Below are 20,886 nucleotides of genomic sequence, written 5' to 3'. Positions count from 1 at the left end.
CCATCACTGAAGATGCAGCATGCAAAACAAAACACACAGTTGGTGGAAGGGGAACATAAGAGTCATTACCTTGATATGTACTCACCATTTAGGAGCTTGCGTTTGAAGTGAAATTAGGAGAAAAAACGTCTCTGCTGTTTGTATACTCGTTCCAAAGCTTTGATATACACATCCTTATTCTGGCAGCACTCCGGCCCTTTCTTAGCCCAGTATGCTCGGACTGAATCATCTAACGTTTCCTTTCCCCAGCAAACAGGATCAGTGCTATAAGGATCCTCAGTAGCGGTAACGTTAACATTAATGGCGGCCCGACCTGGTTGGTTGGAGGCCTCTGTGGTCGGGAATCCCAAGGTCATGCTCTCTGCCTCTTCAACGTTAGCTGCTGACTGTGGCAAGGATGGTGGTCCAGTGCTAACGTCGGTGCTAGCGCTAGCTGTTGAACAAGTCTCCATTTGTCCACCGGTCTCAGACTGGGACAAGAGCGATAGTACTGCTGCATCACCGAGAACAGGTTTAAAAAATTCTGTCAATTTCAATGACTTTTTAAATGCTTCTTTCTCACGGTCCTCTTTTTCTTGTTTCTTTTTTCTTTTCTGTGCTCCACTCTCATATTTTTTTTTGTCCGCCATGATGATAGCTACATATTTTGGGCCCCTCTGCAGCTCTGGCCCCTGGTCTGCAGCCCAGCCTAGCCCTGCCTAAAGTCCGGCCCTGGATGGAAAGACTGACCAGTAGTGTATAGCACTTCAGATATGTTAATAACTTGGATGTAAACACACAAGTCTGCCCATTAAAATTGTTGTGAATAGCAAGGAAGATTGTCAAAGGCAACGACAGGCTATCAATCGGATGGAAAGTTGGGCAGAGTGTTCAACAAATAAATTGGAAAGTCAAATAGGGGTCTACATACGTGGCAAAGTCGAACACTAAGGAATATCATTAAACAGAGACATATTAAAGTTCAAAGGTAAAGTTTCCAAAAAGTGCACCGCAGGTCAAATGGCACATGCCTTCATTAGTTGGCATATTGAAAATAACAGTTAACTAGTATGTTGCAACTTCACAAAACACAGATAGAACACAGCGCTGCACAGTAGGAAGGTCATGATTGCAAGTGCAGAGGAGGTTCACCTGGATTGAAAGACATGCATAATGGAGACACACTGGATAGGCTTGGCTTGTTTTCCCTGAGTGGAGATGGTTGAGGGATAATCTGATAGAAGAATACAAGATAAGAGGCATAGATAGAGTCAAGAAAAACTTTTACCAATGATGGGGTCATCAAAAACAATAGGACATCCATTTAAGAAGCGAGAAACAAATTTTAAATACAATCTGATGGCATAAACATCAATTTCTCAAACTTCTGGTAATGCCTCCCCCACCATCCCCCCACTCCTTCACCATTTCCCATCTCCTTGTCTGACCATCACCCACTCTGGGGCTTCTCCCCCCTTTTTCCTTCTTCCATGGCCTTCTGCCTCTTTCACCAATCAACTTCCCAGCTCTTTACTAAATCCCTCCCCCTCCAAGTTTTACCTATCACTCGGTGTTTCTTTCTCCCATCCCGCCACCTTTTTTTCTCCCGTCCTGCCAAAGGGTTTTAGCCCGAAACGTGGACTGTACTTTTCTCCCCCCATAGGTGTTGCCTGGCCTGCTGAGTTCTTCCAGCATTTTGTGTGTTGTCAGTATTACTGTGTCTGGCTGGTCAGTACCTTACTTAACAGTCTGTATCTGGCCAAGGAATGAACTGGAAGCCAATGTCATCAAGACCCAGAAACAACACACAGAAAAAAAGTTGGCAACTATTATAGGATCACCATAGTTCACACAGTTGCCTCGCCACCTTCAAAGGCAATTAAGGATGGACAATACAGCCATATTCAGAAAAATATACAACTGAAGAAAATTGAGTGAAGAAACTCAAGAAAACTGAAGAAAATGGAGAAAAAGCTCCATTTTTGTTTAAACAAAAAACCCAACTTACTCTTTTAGAATAGTAAATGTAACTAACTTTATTCACAAAGACAACCTATTTGTTTAGTTCACAATAATCCACAGACAACTGACAAACTAAGAGCAAAAAGCTACTGACGGTACCCAACAGGTCTAACAGTACAGGACCGGTGGAAGGAAATCGATGGTCAACATTTCAAGTCAAGACCCCACATCTGAGCCAAGCATTTGACAGCCCAGTACAGGTGTCCCCCGCTTTTCAAACGTTCGCCTTATGAAACCTCGCTGTTACGAAGGACTTACATTAGTTACCTGTTTTCGCTAACAGAAGGTGTTTTCACTGATACGAAAAAAGGCAGCGCGTGACCCGAGCAGCCAAGCTCCTCCCCCGGAACTGCATTCTAGCTGGCATTGCTTAAACACGTGCCTGTGAGCAGCCGTTAGCAAGATGAGTTCTAATGTATCGGAAAAGCCTGAAAGGGCTCATAAGGGTGTTACACAGCGTAAAACTAGACATAATTAAGTTTTTCGATCGTGGTGAATGAAGTAAGGACAAAGTGAGTTTGGCTTGTGGAGGTTGACGAAGATAATGTTGAAGAGGTTTTGGCATCCCATGACCAAGAACTGATAGGTGAAGAGCTGATGCAATTGGAAGAGGAGAGAATAACAATCGAAACCAAATGCAGTAGCAAACAGACCAAAGGTGAAGTTGTCCAGGAACACAACGTGAAGCAACTGCATGAGATTTTCGCTGCATTGATTGCAGAAAAGTACAACTTTAATTTTGAAGGGGTACATAGGTTTAGGGCATATTTGCAAGATGGTTTGAGTGCTTACAAAGAACTGTATGATAGAAAAATGCGCAAGGCTAAGCAGGCAAGCATATTGTTGTTTTTCAAGCCTTCCACATCAGCCACAGCAGACGATGAACCTCGACCTTTGACATCAAGGCAGGCAGACATAGAAGAAGATGACCTGCCTGCCCTGATGGAAACAGACGATGATCAGATAACACCCCAGTGTCCCACCACCCCAACCCCCAGGCTGCGGACCGATACATTACCGCAGAGAATGCAGCGGGAGCCGGGACACACCCAACACAGCTTTAAGAAAAGAGCCGAAATAAACAAGCTAATTAATTAGGTGCCATCTGGCACGCAAATGTTGGCCCAGATCAGAGGCGATTGCCGATTGTGTTGCCTCTGATCTGGGCCGACATTTACGTGCCAGGCGGCACCTAATTAATTAGCTTGTTTATTTTGGCTTTTTTCTTAAAGATGTGCTGGGTGCGTCCCGGCTACCGCTTCATTCTCGGCGAATCAGTATCTGTCCACGGCCCAGGGGTTGGGGTGGTGGGAGACTGGGATGTCATCTGTTTCCATCAGGGCAGGCAGGTCATCTTCTTCTATGTTTGCCTGCAGGTCGAGGTTCGTCATCTGCTGTGGCTGATGTGGAAGGCTTGCTTGACTGCTTAGCCTCGCGCATTTTTAGATCATACAGTTCTTTGTAAGCACTCAAACCATTCTGCAAATATATCCTAAACTGATGTATCCTTTCAAAATTAAAATCGTACTTTATCATTGCAGCGAAAATCTCATGCAGCTGCTTCACGTTCAGTTCCTGGACGACTTCACTTTCGGTTCGTTCGCTACTGCATTCGGTTTTGATTGTTATCCTTTCCTCTTCCAACTGCGTCAGCTCTTCATCTATCAGTTCTTGGTCATGGGATGCCAAAACCTCTTCAACATCATCTTCGTCAACTTCCACAAGCCAAACTCACGTTGTCCTTACTTTGTTCACCACGATCGAAACGCTTAATTATCTCTAGTTTTACGCTAAGCGTAACACACTTACGAGCTCTTTCAGTCTTTTCCAATACCTTAGAACTCATCTTGCTAACGGCTGCTCACAGGCACATGTTTAAGCAATGCCAGCGAGAATGCAGTTCCGAATCAAGGGGAGAGCGGCTGATCGGGGCGCACGCTGCTTTTTTTTTTGCGCGCTGCCTTTTTTTGTAACAGTGTAAACACCTTCTGTTAGCGAAAACAGGTAATTAATGTAGGTCTTTCATAACAGTGAGGTTCCATAAAGCAAACGTTCGAAAAGCGGGGGACACCTGTACCAGAAATAACTAACACCCTTCATGCAACACCAAGATGACAGAAGCATCTGTGGAGGGAAATGGACAGTTGATATTTCAGCTTGAGACACTTCATCTCAACTAAAAGACAGAAGGAAAATAGCCAGTGAGGGAACACCTCTGTCACCTTAGACGGTTGTGGAAGTTTGGTATGGGCCCCCAAAACCTAAGAACTTTCTACAGGGACACAATTGAGAGCATCCTGACTGACTGCATCACTACCTGGTATGGGAACTGTATTTCCCTCAATTGCAGAACTCTGCAGAGAGTGGGGCAGACAGCCCAGCACGTCTGCAGTTGTGAACTTCCCATGATTCAGGACATTTACAAAGACAGGTGTGTAAAAAAGGCCCACAGGATCATTGGGGACCCGTGTCACCCCAACCACAATCTATTCCAGCTGCTGCCATCCAGGAAGTGGTACCACAACATAAAAGCCAGGACCAACAGGCTCCGGGACAGCTTCTTCCACCAGGCCATCAAACTGATGAACCCATGCTGACTTGAGTGTACTCCATATTACACTGACTGTTCTATTTATTATAAATGACTATGACTGCACATTTAGATGGAGACATAACATAAAGATTTTTACCCCTCATGTATGTGAATAAAGCCAATTCAATTCAGTACAGCACAGGAACAGGCCTTCTGGCTCACAATGCTGTGCCAAACCACCTAAAAAGTAAATCAAAAAACCCCAAAAACTAATCCCTCCTACATACACAATGTCCATATTTCTCCGTCTCCTTATTTTCATGTGCCTATCTAAATGTCTCTTAAAAACCTCCAATGCATTTGCCTCCACCACCGTACAGGGAGCACATTCCAAGCATCCACCCTTCTCAGAGTAAAAAACTTACTCCTCGCATCCTCTTTCAACCTACCCCCTCTCACTTCAATTAAACCCTCTGGTATTATACCTTCCTAACCTGGGAAAAAGCTATACCCCGTCTATTCTATCTACCCCTCTCAATCTTATAAACCTGTCACATCTCCCCTCAGTCTCTGCTGCTCCAGAGAAAACAACCCAAATTTGACCAGCCTGTCATGACTCTCTGACGGTGGTGTCTGAAAAGAGGATGCTGTCCAAGTTGCATGCCATCTTGGACAATGTCTCCCATCCACTACATAATGTACTGGTTGGGCACAGGAGAACATTCAGCCAGAGACTCATTCCACCGAGATGCAACACAGAGCATCATAGGAAGTCATTCCTGCCTGTGGCCATCAAACTTTACAACTCCTCCCTTGGAGGGTCAGACACCCTGAGCCAATAGGCTGGTCCTGGACTTATTTCCTGGCATAATTTACATATTACTATTTAACTATTTATGGTTTTATTACTATTTAATTATTTATGGTGCAACTGTAACGAAAACCAATTTCCCCCGGGATCAATAAAGTATGACTATGACAGCACATGCCCTCTAAACCAGGCTGCAACCTGGTGAGCCTCTTCTGCACCCTCTCCAGAGCCTCAACATCCTTCCTATCGTGGGCAACTCGACTTATACATACACTAGAGGTGACCGAACCAGAATTTTATAAAGTTGCAACATAACCTCCTGACTTTAGAACTCCTTCGTAACCACCTTATTGACTTGTGTGGCCACTTTCAAAGAGCTACGAACTTGGATCCCAAGATCTCTCTGCTTAGCAACACTGTTAAAGGTCTTGCCCTTAACAATGTATTGTCTCCTTGCATTTGCTTTACCAAGTGCGACACCTCACATTTATATGGGTTAAACGCCATCTGCCATTTTTCTGTCCATATCTGCAACTGATCTGTATTGTGCTGTATTCTTTGCCAGACTTCTAAACTATCCACAATTCCACAAATCTTGGTATCATGCACAAACTTACTTATCAATTTACATTTTCATCCAGGTAATTTATATGCATTACAAACAGAGGTTCCAGCACAGATCCTTGCAGAACACCATTAATTACAGATCTCAGCTCAAATAACCATTTGACCATTTCCCTGTCTTCTATGCGCAAGTCAGTTCCAAATCCAAACAGCCAATTCACCACAGACCTTATGCATTCTCATCTTCTGGATCAGCCTCTTATGACAGACTTTGTCAAGCACCTTAATAAAATCAATATAGAGAACATTGACTGCTCTAGCTTCATCCATCTCTCATCACCTTGTCAAAAACTCAATCAAGAGCGAGCAAGGAATAGGTGATTTGTGAGGTGTGATAGGCAGATAAAGAAGGGAAAAGTGGAAATAACAGAAGGGATCCACTTATCACTTGGTCACTTTTGCTCCATTATTTCTCTTCTTTATACTGGCCATCTCCCTTCTGTCCAGAAACTCAACACAAAATGTCCAGCTGTTAAGTTCCCTCCCGCCAGACCCAGAGCTCTTCCAACACCTTGTTGCTCGAGGATCCAAGAGAGTCTCTTGTGGCTTCAGCCTGTTTATAATTCAAAATAATTAGATAAAAAGAGAACTGTGTGTATTTACCTCCCAGAAAGTCTGTCAGGCACATGTCAACAAGCTTACAATCAAGACATGAAAAGAAGAGCCATGAAGTTCGCAAATGCTTCTGACATTCAACGGTGGAAACTCAACTAGATAAACAACTCCACTTGCTACAATAGCAACAAGGCTATGGAAATATAGCTTAATCAGAATCCGATTAATTATCACTGATCTGTATAATTCAACATCAGGACAAGGGGCAAGGACCAGCCATAGATTCCCGGATCTCACACACACGTCCCGGGACCCGAGGCCCCTCAAATTGAGCTGGGCTGATACCAGTGAAACAAGTCCCCCCGCTGATGCCCAGCCCATGACAAACTACGATACGCCGCTCCCCTCCCCTCCCCGCAGCGTACCGCCAATGGAGGCCATGGGATTTCGGCTGCTCCCTCAACGGCCACCAATCTGGGGCCTAGTCCCAACTCACGACTCAGCCAGGAAGACACCTAGACAGCCCTCCACACGACGTGCTCAGTTCAGCAGCGAGAGTTGTCAGCCACAACCGACCGATTTACCTCACAAAGAGTTTCTCCCACAATCAACCCTCAACCGACGCGGTACTCCTCCGGCTGCCCGTAACAGAACAGCCTACGCTTCCGTATTCCTTCATCTCATTGGATCAATTGGACAACCGGCAGCATTCCGCACTATGATTGGTTGGGGTGGATGCCCGTCAGTGTCACACAAAGGTTGGAGTTGATTGAATTCTTGGCGAGTCGGAAAAGGAGCATGATTGGTCAGATGCAGCGGAGGGGGCGGTGCCATAGCCGCTCACGTGGTCTGTGGATAATCGGGGCTGGGATGTGTCGGGCTAGTTTCGATCCATGAGCCGAATGGTCAACGGTCTTGCAAAAGTTTGAGCAGCATTCTGATGTCGAAAGCAACTGTTGGAGGGGAGTTTCTGCTTCACACCTGTTAATACATCAAACTAGCCTCTCCCCTGTTGAATCCTGTCAGATCCCACGTTGATCTCTGGAGATCTTCTACAAGCCCACTGACTCTCGTAACTACCTCGACTATACCTCTTCCCACCCTGCCACATGCAAAAATGCCATTCCCTATTCCCAGATCCTCCGTCTCCGCTGCATCTGCTCCCAGGATGAGGCTTTCCGTTCTATTTAATGGAGACGGGGAGGGGTTAATTTAATCTAATTTCCTCTTTCTTTAAGGATCGTGGTTTCCCTTCTGCCGATATAAATGATGTCCTCACCCATATCTCCTCCATTTCCCGCACTTTGGCCCTCATCCCATCCTCCCGTGACCACAACAGGGACAGAGTTCCCCTTGTCCTCACCTACCAGCCCACCAGCCTCCGGATCCAGCACATTATCTTCCGCAACTTCCGCCACCTTCAACAGGACCCCACCGCTAAGCACATCTTTCCCTCTCTACCCCTCTCCGCTTTCCACAGGGATCGTTCCCTCCGCGACTCCCTGATCCACATCTCCCACCCGGCACTTATCCCTGCAACTACACCTCCTCTCTCACCACCATTCAGGGCCCCAAACAGTCCTTCCAAGTGAGGCAACGCTTCACTTATGAGTCTGTTGGGGTCTTCTATTGCATCCGGTGCTCCCGGTGCGGCCTCCTCTGCATCGGTGAAACCCGACGCAGATTGGGGGACCGCTTTGTTGAGCACCTCCGCTCCGTCCGCCACTACAGACACGATCTCCCGGTTGCCACCCACTTCAACTCTGCTTCACATTCCCATTCAGGTATGTCCATACATGGCCTCCTCTACTGCCATGATGAGGCTAAACTCAGGTTGGAGGAGTAACACCTCATATACCATCTCGGTAGTCTCCAGCCCCTCGGCATGAACGTTGAATTCTCCGACTTCAGGTAATTCCCTCCCCATCCCAGTTTCACTCTGCCCCTCTTCCAGCTGCCTATCACCTCCCTCATAGTTCCGCCTCCTTCTACTACCCATTATGCTTTCCCCTATTCCTCCTTCACCTTTCCTGCCTATCCCCTCCCTGCTTCCCCTCCCCCATCCCTTTATCTTTCCCCTTACTGGTTTTTCACCTGGCACCTACCAGCCTTCTCCTTCCCACCTTCTTTATTGGGCCCCTGCTCCTTCCCTCTTCAGTCCTGATGAAGGGTCTCGGCCCGAAACGTTGACTGTTCATTTCCATGGATGCTGCCCGACCTGCTGAGTTCCTCCAGCATTTTGTGTGTGTTGCCCTGTTGATTCTGCATTTCCCGCTTTCAGCTACTATAATCCGTCAGTGTTCCTCAGGGGTCAGTATTAAGACTGCTACTTTTCACGTTGTTTGTCAATGATTTGGATCATGGAATTGATGGATTTGTGGCAAAGTTTATGGATAATACGAAGATAGGTGGAGGGGTAGCTAGTGCTGAGGAAGCAATGCGAATGCAACAGGACTTAGACAAATTGGAAGACTGGGCAAAAAAGTGGCAGATGGAATACAGTGTTGGGAAATGTATGATAATACATTTTGGTAAAAGGAACAATAGTGCGGACTATTATCTAAATGGGGAGAAGGTTCAAACATCAGAGGTGCAACGGGACTTAGTCCTTGTACAAGACCTTAGTCCCTGAAGGTCAATTCACAGGTTGAGTCTGTGGTAAAGAAGGCAAATGCAATGTTGGCATTCATTTCAAAAGGAATAGAACATAAAAGCAGATATAATGTTGAAGTTTTATAAGTGTTACGAGAATACACATAAAATTAAGATGTTTGCTGCCCTGGGCTAGCATCAGTGGCATCAGCAGTTGGTCTGCCACCTGCCCTCAGGGGAAGGAGAGATAAGGAACAATGGAGCAGCGTCTGGAGATGTGTAATGAAGGGATGTGGGAGGGAGAGCTGTCTGGAGCGGCTCCCCCCTTTGAACCCTGAACTGTTTGAAGTGATGGACAGGCGATACCCCAGCAGGGGGATAAAAAGGGACAGGTTCGCTAAGGCAGGACACACACGCCACCCGAGGTAACGAGACCCTGGAAGCGGTGCGCCTCTCACGAGTGGGTGAGAAGTACCAGACAACGACAAGGGTGGAAAGGTACGATCAGCGGGAACCCGGTGTGTGTCCGCCCTTGCCTGGGTGCCGGGTTCACTGCAGAGGATCGACCGCATCTGGAGGAGGGGTCACAGTCGGTGACCTCAGGTGACATCACCAAGGACCCGCCCAAAAGCTGTTTGTGAGCCATCTCGCTGGTCTGTGAGTGAAGCAGTGTTCTGAATGATCAGTTGTTCCTATTCTATCTCTCTCTTCCCCCACGTTGTCCATCGCCATGGCAACGATTACTGCGAACTGAACTGGACTGAACTTTGAGTCATTTTGAAATTTGGTCATTTACCCCTAGACAACGATAGAGCTTGATTGATGCTGTTATCTTAATTCTGTGCACATGTGCGTTTATCATCGCTGAACTGTTGCATTTATTATCCTTTCGATTACTGTGTTGCTCGTTTCTTTAATAAAACTTTCTTAGTTCTAGTACTCCAGACTCCAACTGAGTGATCCATTTCTGCTGGTTTGGCAACCCAGTTACGGGGTACGTAACATAAGAGACTGGTCAGGCTGCACCTGGAGTGTTGTTAACAGTTTTGGGCCTCATATCTCAGAAAGGACGTGTTGCTGTTGGAGAGCGTCCAGAGAACATTCATCAGGATGATTCTTGAAATGAAGGCGTTAACATATGAGGAGCATTTGGCAGCTTTGGGCCTGTACTCTCTGGAATTTAGAAGAATTCCAGTGGGGATCTCATTGAAACCTACTGAATGTTGAAAGGACGAGATCGGGTGGATGTGGAGAGGGTGCTTCCTCTGGTGAGAGTATCTAGAACCAGAGGGCACAGCCTCAAAATTGAGGGGTGATCTTTTAGATCAGAGGTAAGGAGGTTTTTTTTTAGCCAGAGAGTAGTGAATCTGTGGAATGCTGTGCTACAGACTGTGGTGGAGGCCAAGTCTGTGGGAATATTTAAAGTAGAATTTGATAGTTTCCTGATTGGTCAGAGCATCAAAGGATATGGTGAGAAGACAGGTGTATGGGGTTGAGTGGGATCGGAGATCAGCCATGGTGGAATGGCAGAGTAGAGTCGATGGCCTGAATGGCCTCATTCTGCTCCTATGTCTTCTGACCTTATAATCAAGTACCCCTCCCAGCCCAGTCATTCTGTCTTCTCCCCTGACCACTGACAGAAAACAGGTACTGCCAGGTTCAAGGATGGTTTCGGCACTGGATCAGATTTTTGAAAGGACAGATAAACGTTTAATTCTCGTTACCTCTTGTACTTGCACTTTATTTATCTAGCCGAATTGAACGTTATAACTGTAGTACTGCATTCTGGATGCTGATTGCCTTTTTATTACTGAGATATATATGTACAGAATAATCTGATTGGTTGGTATACAACAAAAGCTTTTAACTGTATCCTGATATATGTGAATAATCATTATGACTTGCCTCTTTCACTTGTGAGTAATGGCCAATTTTCCATCTCCACAGCTGCTGCCTGAGCTGCTGAGCATGTACTGTCCTTTTTTACCTCCAGTTCCCCAGAATATTTCACTAAATATTGTCGAGGCCTTCATTGGTTAGAGTTAACCATGGATATTGCATCCCAGCTGCCTAGATACGCAAACCTGAGCAGAATGGCATGGAGACCAAGCTGGTGCCCGTGTAGCAAGCTCCCCCTCGCCATGCATCTAATGAACCCAAAGGAATGGCAGAGACTGATACAGTTGGATACCAGCAGTGTTGCAGGAGTTGACAGTCAGCATTGAATTCAATGTAGGACTGCTTTAGGGACTCCAGCTCCAGACTTTTCCCTTGGGGGTTTCTCCCAAAGCCATGAGTGGGTGTAACCACAAGGCAACAGAGTTCTGAGATCAGAGTTTTCCTTCTCCTGTCAACCACGGCTTAGTTATTCCATCAGGCTTAGTAGCTAAGCCACATGTGAAGGTCAGGAGCTGGACTGGTTGTCAGAGGTACATGCCATTTGGAGCATTTAATAGGTAGTGGGAGCTTGTCCCCATTACCACTGTTGACTATAACAACCTTGAGGAACCAATTAATTTGGAAATATGCATAGGTGAGTCAGGCAACATCTACGGAGAGAAGGTGATAGAGTCCGGTTCCATAGAGTGAAGTGCATAAAACTCGGATTTTGGTAAATGGAGGAATTGATGCTGTAGAGAGAAGAGGCCTTAATGAAATAGATAGGCATGCCAGAGCACTTGAGGTGGAGTGTTTTGTGGGTAGGTTTCAGGAGATTCAGATTTAATGTGGAGAGTGAAACGGAGGTTGAAAAAGTGCAAACATGTAGTTCAGGAGAGCAATGGTGGCACTGTGATTTTTTTTTTGATAGTTCAATTTGGAGTCCCCTTGGTACACAGTCATTCAAAGTGATGAGACTATAAGTTAGAAGTGATTCTATAGTTGGATGGGAAGATGGGTTTCTGTGATGGTAAACATTATCCCAGGATGATATATTGCCTCTGGTATCAAGGTTAAGGGTTAAGAATACCACAAGGCATCCTCATAACATTACTGAAGGGGATGGGTGAACATAAATCTTAACACGTAGGTCACAGAGATCATAATCTGGTCCTGGTACAGCACAGGACCAGGTCCATGGGCCAACCATGCCTGTGCCAACTATGATGCCAATCTTCTATAATCCCATCTTCCTGTAAAGAATACTTATCTTTCTGATCCCTGCTTGCTCATGTGCCTGTCTAAATATCTCCTAAAGGTTGCTTTCATATGTTGCTTTCCATGGCAACATGTTCCTCATTGGAATATTCCAGGTAATGGTGTATAGTTTAGTGTAATAATATGGTGGGGGGGAATTAATGAGGTCCTGCAAGTGGCTTTTCCAGTGTCAGAATGACATGACAGATAAGGAGGGGCATTATATCTCAATGCACAGAGTGTAAGAAATAAGCTGGATGATTTTGTTGCACTCTTACAGATTGTTGGATATAATGTTATGGCCATCACTGAATTGTGGCTGAAGGATGGTTGTAGCTGGGAGCTGAATGTCCAAGGTTACATGTTGTATCGGAGGGATAGGAAGGTAGGCAGAGGGGGTAACGTGGCTCTGTTGGTAAAGAATGGCATTGATGTCATATAGAATTGGAAAATGTGGGTTGAATTAAGAAACTGCAGGGGTAAAAGGACCCTGATGGGTGTTAGATACAGGCCTCCAAACAGTAGCTGGGATGTGGACTACAGAATACAATGGGAAATGGAAAGGGCATGTCAAAAGGGCAAGTTATTATAGTCGTGGGAGATTTTAACGTGGAGGTGGATTGGTAAAATCAGATTCGTAATGGATCTCAAGAGGATGAATTTGTTGAGTGCCTATGAGATGGCTTTTAGAGCAGTTTGTCGTTGACCCTACGAAGGGATAAGCTAAACTGGATTGGGTGTTATGCAATGAACTGGAGGTGATTAGGGAGCTTAAGGTAAAAGAACCCTTAGGAGCCAGTGATCACAATATGAGTGAGTTCATCTTGAAATTTGATAGGGAGAAGGTAAGGTCTGATGTAGCAGTATTTCAGTGGAGTAAAGCAAATTACAGTGGTATGAGAGAGGAGTTGGTCAAAGTAAATTGGAAAGATGCTGGCAGGGATGACAGCAGAGCAGCAATGGCTTTAGTTTCTGGGAAAAATCAAGAAGGTGCATATAGATGAATTCTAAAAACAAAGAAATGCTCAAATGGCAAAATAGTACAACCATGGCTGACAAGTGAAGTCAAAGCTAAGGTAAAAGCAAACGCAACACACATCAAAGTTGCTGGTGAACGCAGCAGGCCAGGCAGCATCTCTAGGAAGAGGTACAGTGGACGTTTCAGGCCGAGATCCTTCGTCAGACTAACTGAAGAAAGAGCTAGTAAGAGATTTGAAAGTGGGAGGGGGAGGGGGAGATCCAGAATGATAGGAGAAGACAGGAGGGGGAGGGATGGAGCCAAGAGCTGGACAGGTGATTGGCAAAAGGGATATGAGAGGATCATGGGACAGGAGGCCTAGGGAGAAAGAAAAGGGAGAGGGGGAAAAAACCCAGAGGATGGGCAAGGGGTATAGTCAGAGGGACAGAGGGAGAAAAGGAGAGAGAGAGAAAGAATGTGTGTATATAAGTAAATAACGGGTGGGATACGAGGGGGAGGTGGGGCATTAGCGGAAGTTAGAGAAGTCAATGTTCATGCCATCAGATTGGAGGCTACCCAGACGGAATATAAGGTGTTCTTCCTCCAACCTGAGTGTGGCTTCATCTTTACAGTAGAGGAGGCCGTGGATAGACATGTCAGAATGGGAATGGGATGTGGAATTAAAATGTGTGGCCACTGGGAGATCATGCTTTCTCTGGCGGACAGAGCGTAGGTGTTCAGCAAAATGATCTCCCAGTCTGCGTCGGGTCTCACCAGTATATAGAAGGCCACATCAGGAGCACCGGACGCAGTACCTCACCCCAGCCGACTCACAGGTGAAGTGTCGCCTCACCTGGAAGGACTGTCTGGGGCCCTGAATGGTGGTAAGGGAGGAAGTGTAAGGGCATGTGTAACACTTGTTCTGCTTACAAGGGTAAGTGCCAGGAGGGAGAGGGATGGGGGGGGGCGGGGAACGAATGGACAAGGGAGTCGTGTAGGGAGCGATCCTTGCGGAAAGCAGGGGGGTGAGACGGAAAGATGTGCTTAGTGGTGGGATCCCGTTGGAGGTGGCGGAAGTTACGGAGAATAATATGTTGGACCCGGAGGCTGGTGGGGTGGTAGGTGAGGACCAGGGGAACCCTATTCCTAGTGGGGTGACGGGAGGATGGAGTGAGAGCAGATGTGCGTGAAATGGGGGAGATGCGTTTGAGAGCAGAGTTGATGGTGGAGGAAGGGAAGCCCCTTTCTTTAAAAAAGGAGGACATCTCCCTCGTCCTGGAATGAAAAGCCTCATCCTGAGAGCAGATGTGGTGGAGACAGAGGAATTGCGAGAAGGGGATGGCGTTTTTGCAAGAGACAGGGTGAGAACGGGAATAGTCCAGATAGCCTGTGAGAGTCAGTAGGCTTATAGTACACATCAGTAGATAAGCTGTCTCCAGAGATAGAGATAGAAAGATCAAGAAAGGGGAGGGAGGTGTCGGAAATGGACCAGGTAAACTTGAGGGCAGGGTGAAAGTTGGAGGCAAAGTTAATAAAGTCAACGAGCTCAGCATGTGTGCAGGAAGCAGCGCCAATGCAGTCGTCAATGTAGCAAAGGAAAAGTGGGGGACAGATACCTTCCTTCAGTTAGTCCTGATGAAGGGTCTCGGCCTGAAATGTCGACTGCACCTCTTCCTACAGATGCTGCCTGGCCTGCTGAGTTCACCAGCAACTTTGATGTGTGTTGATTGGACAGATACCAGAATAAGTTTGGAACATAGATTGTTCCACAAAGCCAACAAAAAGGCAGGCATAGCTCGGACCCATGCGGGTGCCCATAGCTACACCTTTAGTTTGGAGGAAGTGGGAAGATCCAAAGGAGAAGTTATTAAGATTAAGGACTAATTCCGCTAGACGGAGCAGAGTGGTGGTAGAGGGGAACTGATTAGGTCTGGAATCCAAAAAGAAGCGGAGAGCTTTGAGACTTTCCTGATGGGGAATGGAAGTATATAGGGACTGGACATCCATGGTGAAAATAAAGCGGTGGGGGCCAGGGAATTTATAGTCATTGAAAAGTTTAAGAGCGTGAGAAGTATCACGAACATAGGTAGGAAGGGATTGAACAAGGGGGGATAAAACCGTGTCGAGGTATGCAGAAACGAGTTCGGTGGGGCAGGAGCAAGCTGAGACAATAGGTCTGCCAGGACAGGCAGGTTTGTGGATCTTGGGTAGGAGGTAGAAATGGGAAGTGCGAGGTGTGGTAACAATAAGGTTGGTAGCAGTGGATGGGAGATCCCCTGAGCGGATAAAGTCGGTGATAGTGTGGGAGACAATGGCCTGGTTCTCCTTAGTGGGGTCACAATTGAGGGGTAAATAAGAGGAGGTATCCGCGAGTTGTTGCTGTGCCTCGGCAAGGTAGAGGTCAGTACGCCAGACTACAACAGCACCCCCGTTATCAGCGGGTTTAATAGTAAGGTTAGGATTAGTGCGGAGGGAGTGGAGAGCAGAGCGTTCGGAAGGAGTGAGGTTGGAATTGGAACAAGGTGTGGTGAAGTCGAGACGGTTGATGTCCCATCGGCAGTTAGCAATAAAAGGATCCAGAGCAGGCAGAAGACCAGAGTGGGGTGTCCATGAAGAGGAGGAAGGTTGAAGATGGGAGAAGGGGTCATCGGTGGGGTGGAAGAGTCCTTGCCGAAGAAGTAGGAAGTGTTCATCCTGATGGCATGAACATTGACTTCTCTAACTTCCGCTAATGCCCCACCTCCCCCTCATACCCCATCCGTTATTTATATACGCACATTCTTTCTCTCACTCTCCTTTTTCTCCCTCTGTCCCTCTGACTATACCCCTTGCCCATCCTCTGGGCTCCCCCCACTGCTTTCCTTCTCCCCGGACCTCCTGTCCCATGATCCTCTCATACCCCTTTTGCCAATCACCTGTCCAGCTCTTGGCTCCATCCCTCCCCCTCCTGTCTTCTCCTATCATTTTGGATCTCCCCCTCCCCCTCCCACTTTTAAATCTCTTACTAGCTCTTTCTTCAGTTAGTCCCGACGAAGGGTCTCGGCCTGAAATGTCGACTGTACCTCTTCCTAGAGATTATTCCTGGCCTGCTGTGTTCACCAGCAACTTTGATGTGTGTTGCTTGAATTTCCAGCATCTGCAGAATTCCTCGTGTTGCGTTTGTAAAAGCAAAAGAGAGGGCATACAACAAAGCAAAAATTAGCTGGAAGATAAAGGATTGGGAAGCATTTAAAAACACAGAAAACAACCAAAAGAATCATTAGGAGGGAAAAGATGAAATATGAAAGCAAACTAGCAAACAATGTCAAGGTAGATAGAAAAAAGTTTTCTAAGTATATAAATAATAAAAGTGAGATGAGAGTGGATATAGGATTGCTAGTAAATGAGGTTGGAGAAATAATAATGGGGGCCAAGGAGTTGGCAGATGGACTAAATGAGTATTTTGCATCAATCTTCACTGTGGAAGACACTAGCAGTGTGCCAGATGTTGAAGGGTGTGAGAGAAGAGAAGTGAGTACAGTTACTATTACAAGGGAGAAGGTGCTCAAAAAGCTGAAAGACCTAAGGGTACATAAGTCACCCAGACCAGATGAACTGCACCGTAGGGTTCTGAAAGAGGTAGCGTTAGAGATTGTAATGATCTTTCAAGGATCATTGGACTCTGGCATGGTTCTGGTGAACTGGAAAATTGCAAATGTCACTAGTCTTTAAGAAAGAATGAAGGCAGCAGAAAGGAAATTATAGAGCAGTTAGCCTGACTTCAGTGGTTGGGAATATCTTTGAGTCCATTGTTAAGATTGAAGTTATGGAGTACTTGGTGACACAGGACAAGATAGGACCTTAAGGGAAAACTTGCCTGATGAACCTCTTGGAATTCTTTGAGATTACAAGTAGGATGGATAAAGAGGATGCAATGGATGTTGTATATTTGGACTTTCAGAAGGCATTTGACAAGGTGCCACACGAGGCTTTAAGACATTCGTTAGTCTTGGGAGACCATGGATCTGCTCCTGGAAAGTCTTCACTCTCCAGGGCGCAGGCCTGGGCAAGGTTGTATGGAAGACCTGCAGTTGCCCATGCTGCAAGTCTGAGGCTACTTACTGTTACGTACCCCGTAACTGGGTTGCCAAACCAGCAGAAATGGATCACTCAGTTGGAGTCTGGATTACTAGAACTAAGAAAGTTTTATTAAAGAAACAAGCAACACAGTAATCGAAAGGATAATAAATGCAACAGTTCAGCAATGATAAACACACATGTGCACAGAATTAAAATAACAGCATCAATCAAGCTCTATCGTTGTCTAGGGGTAAGTGACCAAATTTCAAAGTGACACAAAAGTTCAGTCCAATTTAGTTCAGTTCGCAGTAATCGTTGCCATGGCGATGGACAACGTGGGGGGAGAGAGAGAGAGAACAGGAACGACTGATCATTCAGACACGGCTTCCACTCACAGACCGGCGATATGGCTCACAAGCAGCTTTTGGGCAGGTCCTTGGTGATGTCACCCGAGGTCACCGACTGTGACCCCTCCTCCAGATGCGACCGATCCTCTGCAGTGAACCCGGCACCCAGGCAAGGGCGGACACACACCGGGTTCCCGCTGATCGTACCTTTCCACCCTGGCCGTTGTCTGGTACTTCTCACCCACTCGTGAGAGGCGCACCGCTTCCAGGGTCTCGTTACCTCGGGTGTCGTGAGTCCTGCCTTAGCGAACCTGTCCCTTTTTAACCCCCTGCTGGGGTATCACCTGTCCATCACTTCAAACAGTTCAGGGTTCAAAGGGGGAGCCGCTCCAGAGAGCTCTCTCTCTCCCGTCCCTTCATTACACATCTCCAGATGCTGTTTCATTGTGTTCCTTATCTCTCTCTTGAAGACAGGTGGCAGACCAACTGCTGATCACATAGGACAGCTAACATCTTATCTATGTGTATTCTCGTCACATTACCAAGTTAAGACCCCATGGAATTATGGGGAAGTTACTGGCATGGTTAGAGCATTGGCTAATTGGTTTCATTCCTGGAATGGGTGGAGGCTTTTCCTACTAGAAAAGATGATACTCAAACTTGTCATGGTCCAGTCCGTGAAGTCTGCATTCCGGTTCATGGTCTGGTCCATTGACCCTTGCTCCACGTTTTCCTGTCTACCCTGTGTCTGTTCCTGTTCAGCATTAATTGAGACAGCTGATTCTCATTGGGGCTGGCTGCATAAATACCTCCAGAGACCAGGGTGTGGCTGCTGGATTGTTCTAGCCCCATCTGGTGATCCTGGTGACAAGGACTGTTGTGAAAGTCCAGGGGAAGCCTGATGGACACACAGAACCAAGTACAAGTTATCTTCTGAAGAAGGGAAGCCTTGCATGGGGTACCTTATCAAATGCCGTGCTGAAATCCATATACAGTACATCAACTGCTCTACCTTCATCAATGTGTTTAGTCACATCCTCAAAAAATTCAATCAGGCTTGTAAGGCACGGCCTGCCTTTGATAAAGCCATGCTGACTATTCCTAATCATATTATGCCTCTCCAAATGTACATAAATCCTGCCTCTCAGGATCTTCTCCATCAACTTACCAACCACTGAAGTAAGACTAACTGGTCTGTAATTTCCTGGGCTATCTCTACTCCCTTTCTTGAATAAGGGAACAACATCTGCAACCCTCCAATCCTCCAGAACCTCTCCCATCCCCATTGATGATGCAAAGATAATCGCCAGAGGCTCAGCAATCTCCTCCCTCACCTTCCACAGTAGCTTGGGGTACATCTCATCCAGTCCCGGTGACTTATCCAACTTGATGCTTTCCAAAAGCTCCAGCTTATCCTCTTTCTTAATATCTACATGCTCACACTTTTCAGTCCGCTGTAAGTCATCCTTACAATTACCAGGATCCTTTTCCATTGTGAATACTGAAGCAAAGTACCCATTAAGTACCTCTGCTATCTCCTCCAATTCCATACACACTTTTCCACTGTCACACTTGATTGGTCCTATTCTCTCATATCTTATCCTCTTCCTCTTCCCATACTTGTAGAATGCCTTGGGGCTTTCCTTAATCCTGTCATCTTTATCAATGCCCTATGTTACATACTTCATGGATATCTTGTGATTGTCTTATGAGGGTGATGTAATGGTCTTACAGAGGTCACATGATGTAATTTTCCCGCCGATGTGAGGTCACGTGATGACCTGTTCTCACCAAGTATATGAGTGTAGACCCCTGGTGACACAGTTAGTTTTTAGTTTAAATAGTCAGTCAGATACTCCGCTACGCTGCATATTAGTCTCATGACACAGTATAGTTTTAAAACAGAGTTTTACTTTCTATTGTAAGGTACAGAAGTGTTGGGCCGGCAGTTTCACCAATAGCTGCCAGATTTGTTGATGTACCTTTTCAGTAACATTGGAGAGTGAAGACGGGAACCTGAAGGAGTTGTTCGGCGGATTTGGAGAGAATCGACAATTATTGAATTCGTTCAAGTAAGAATGATCTGTATGAGATAACCTCTGCTAAAAGAAACAGAAAAGGTTGTACAGTATCTAGGCTATTCTACAGAAAAAAAGGTCAGTGCCTTTAAACCATTTTATTTCCATTGTCATAAATCCTGTGGACAAGGCAGGGTCTGGCTGGGATCGACAGTAACGTCGTGTCTTCGAGGAATTCTTTACTTCAGGAAAGTCTCTCCTAATTGACTGTATAAATATCTTGGACTTTCAGATTTACCATTCTAAGAACTGTGTTCCAATTTACCACTTTAATACTGTGTTCGCATTTATCGCTTTAAGAACTAGCTCTGAGTTTAGCGGTTTGTTAAATGACCGCATAGCAGTTTACTTCCGGTTAAGGTTTTTCGTTTCTTTATCTTTTTACTAATTTTGAGCAGAGTTTAATAAATGCTTATTTGTTTATAAAGCCTGACTCATTTCTATATTCATTGTTGCCAGTCACGGGACATCTGGATGTTAATGTGGTAAACTGGATCAGCAAATTTGTAGGTAACACCAAGATTAGGGCTGTAGAGGTCAGTGAAGAGGGCTGTCATGGCTTGCAACTGATCCGGACCAGCTGGAAAAGTGGGCTGAAAACTGCTATATGGAATTTAATGTAGACAAATGTGAAGCATTACAGTTTGGGAGGACAAACCAGGGTAGGACTTACAGGATAAGTGGTAGGACACTAACGAGTGTGGTGGATTGAGAGGAGATTTGATAGAGGAATACAAAATTATGAGGGGTATAGATAGGTTAAGTGCAAGCAGGCTTTTTCTACTGAGATTGAATGAGACTGAAATAGAGATCATGGGTTAGGGGTGAAAGGTGAAATGTTTAAAGAGAATATGAGGGGGAACTTCTTCACTCAGAGGACGGTAAGAGTGCAGAACGAGCTACCAGCACAAGTGGTGAATGCCAGATGGATTTCAACGTTTAAGAGAAGTTTGGGTAGGTACATGGTTGAGAGTGCTATGGAGGGCAATGGTCCGGGTGCAGGTGAATGGGACGAGACTGACTGAAAGTTCGGCACGGACCAGATGGGCTGAGGGGCCTCTTTCTATTCGGTAGTTTTTCATGACTCTAGATGCAGAATCTAAAATGTATTATTCCTAATGTATGGAAATGTAAGGAGGTTATTAGAGAGGGTAACAAATTAAAGACATGTAAAGATAAAGATTTCAATGATT

The 20,886-nt window shown here is 45.9% G+C and overlaps 1 protein-coding gene across 5 annotated transcripts in view; it reads right to left on the bottom strand.

The window, feature by feature from the left end:
- The window catches only part of LOC134348226 (AP-1 complex subunit sigma-2), a 109,182-nt gene extending 101,980 nt beyond the window's left edge, over nucleotides 1–7,202 (bottom strand). For 2 of the 5 annotated variants that reach the window (XM_063051280.1, XM_063051283.1), the window contains exon 1: nucleotides 6,950–7,101. The gene's annotated coding sequence lies outside the window, so the exon portion shown is untranslated. The other 3 variants (XM_063051281.1, XM_063051284.1, XM_063051282.1) reach the window with 3 other exon arrangements.
- Nucleotides 7,203–20,886: the final 13,684 nt, after the last annotated feature.

This window comes from Mobula hypostoma, chromosome 6, assembly GCF_963921235.1.
Source record: "Mobula hypostoma chromosome 6, sMobHyp1.1, whole genome shotgun sequence".
NCBI classification, from domain to species: Eukaryota; Metazoa; Chordata; class Chondrichthyes; order Myliobatiformes; family Myliobatidae; genus Mobula; species Mobula hypostoma.
Note: the sequence above shows the minus strand (reverse complement) of the source record. Positions and strands in the feature narration are given on the sequence as shown.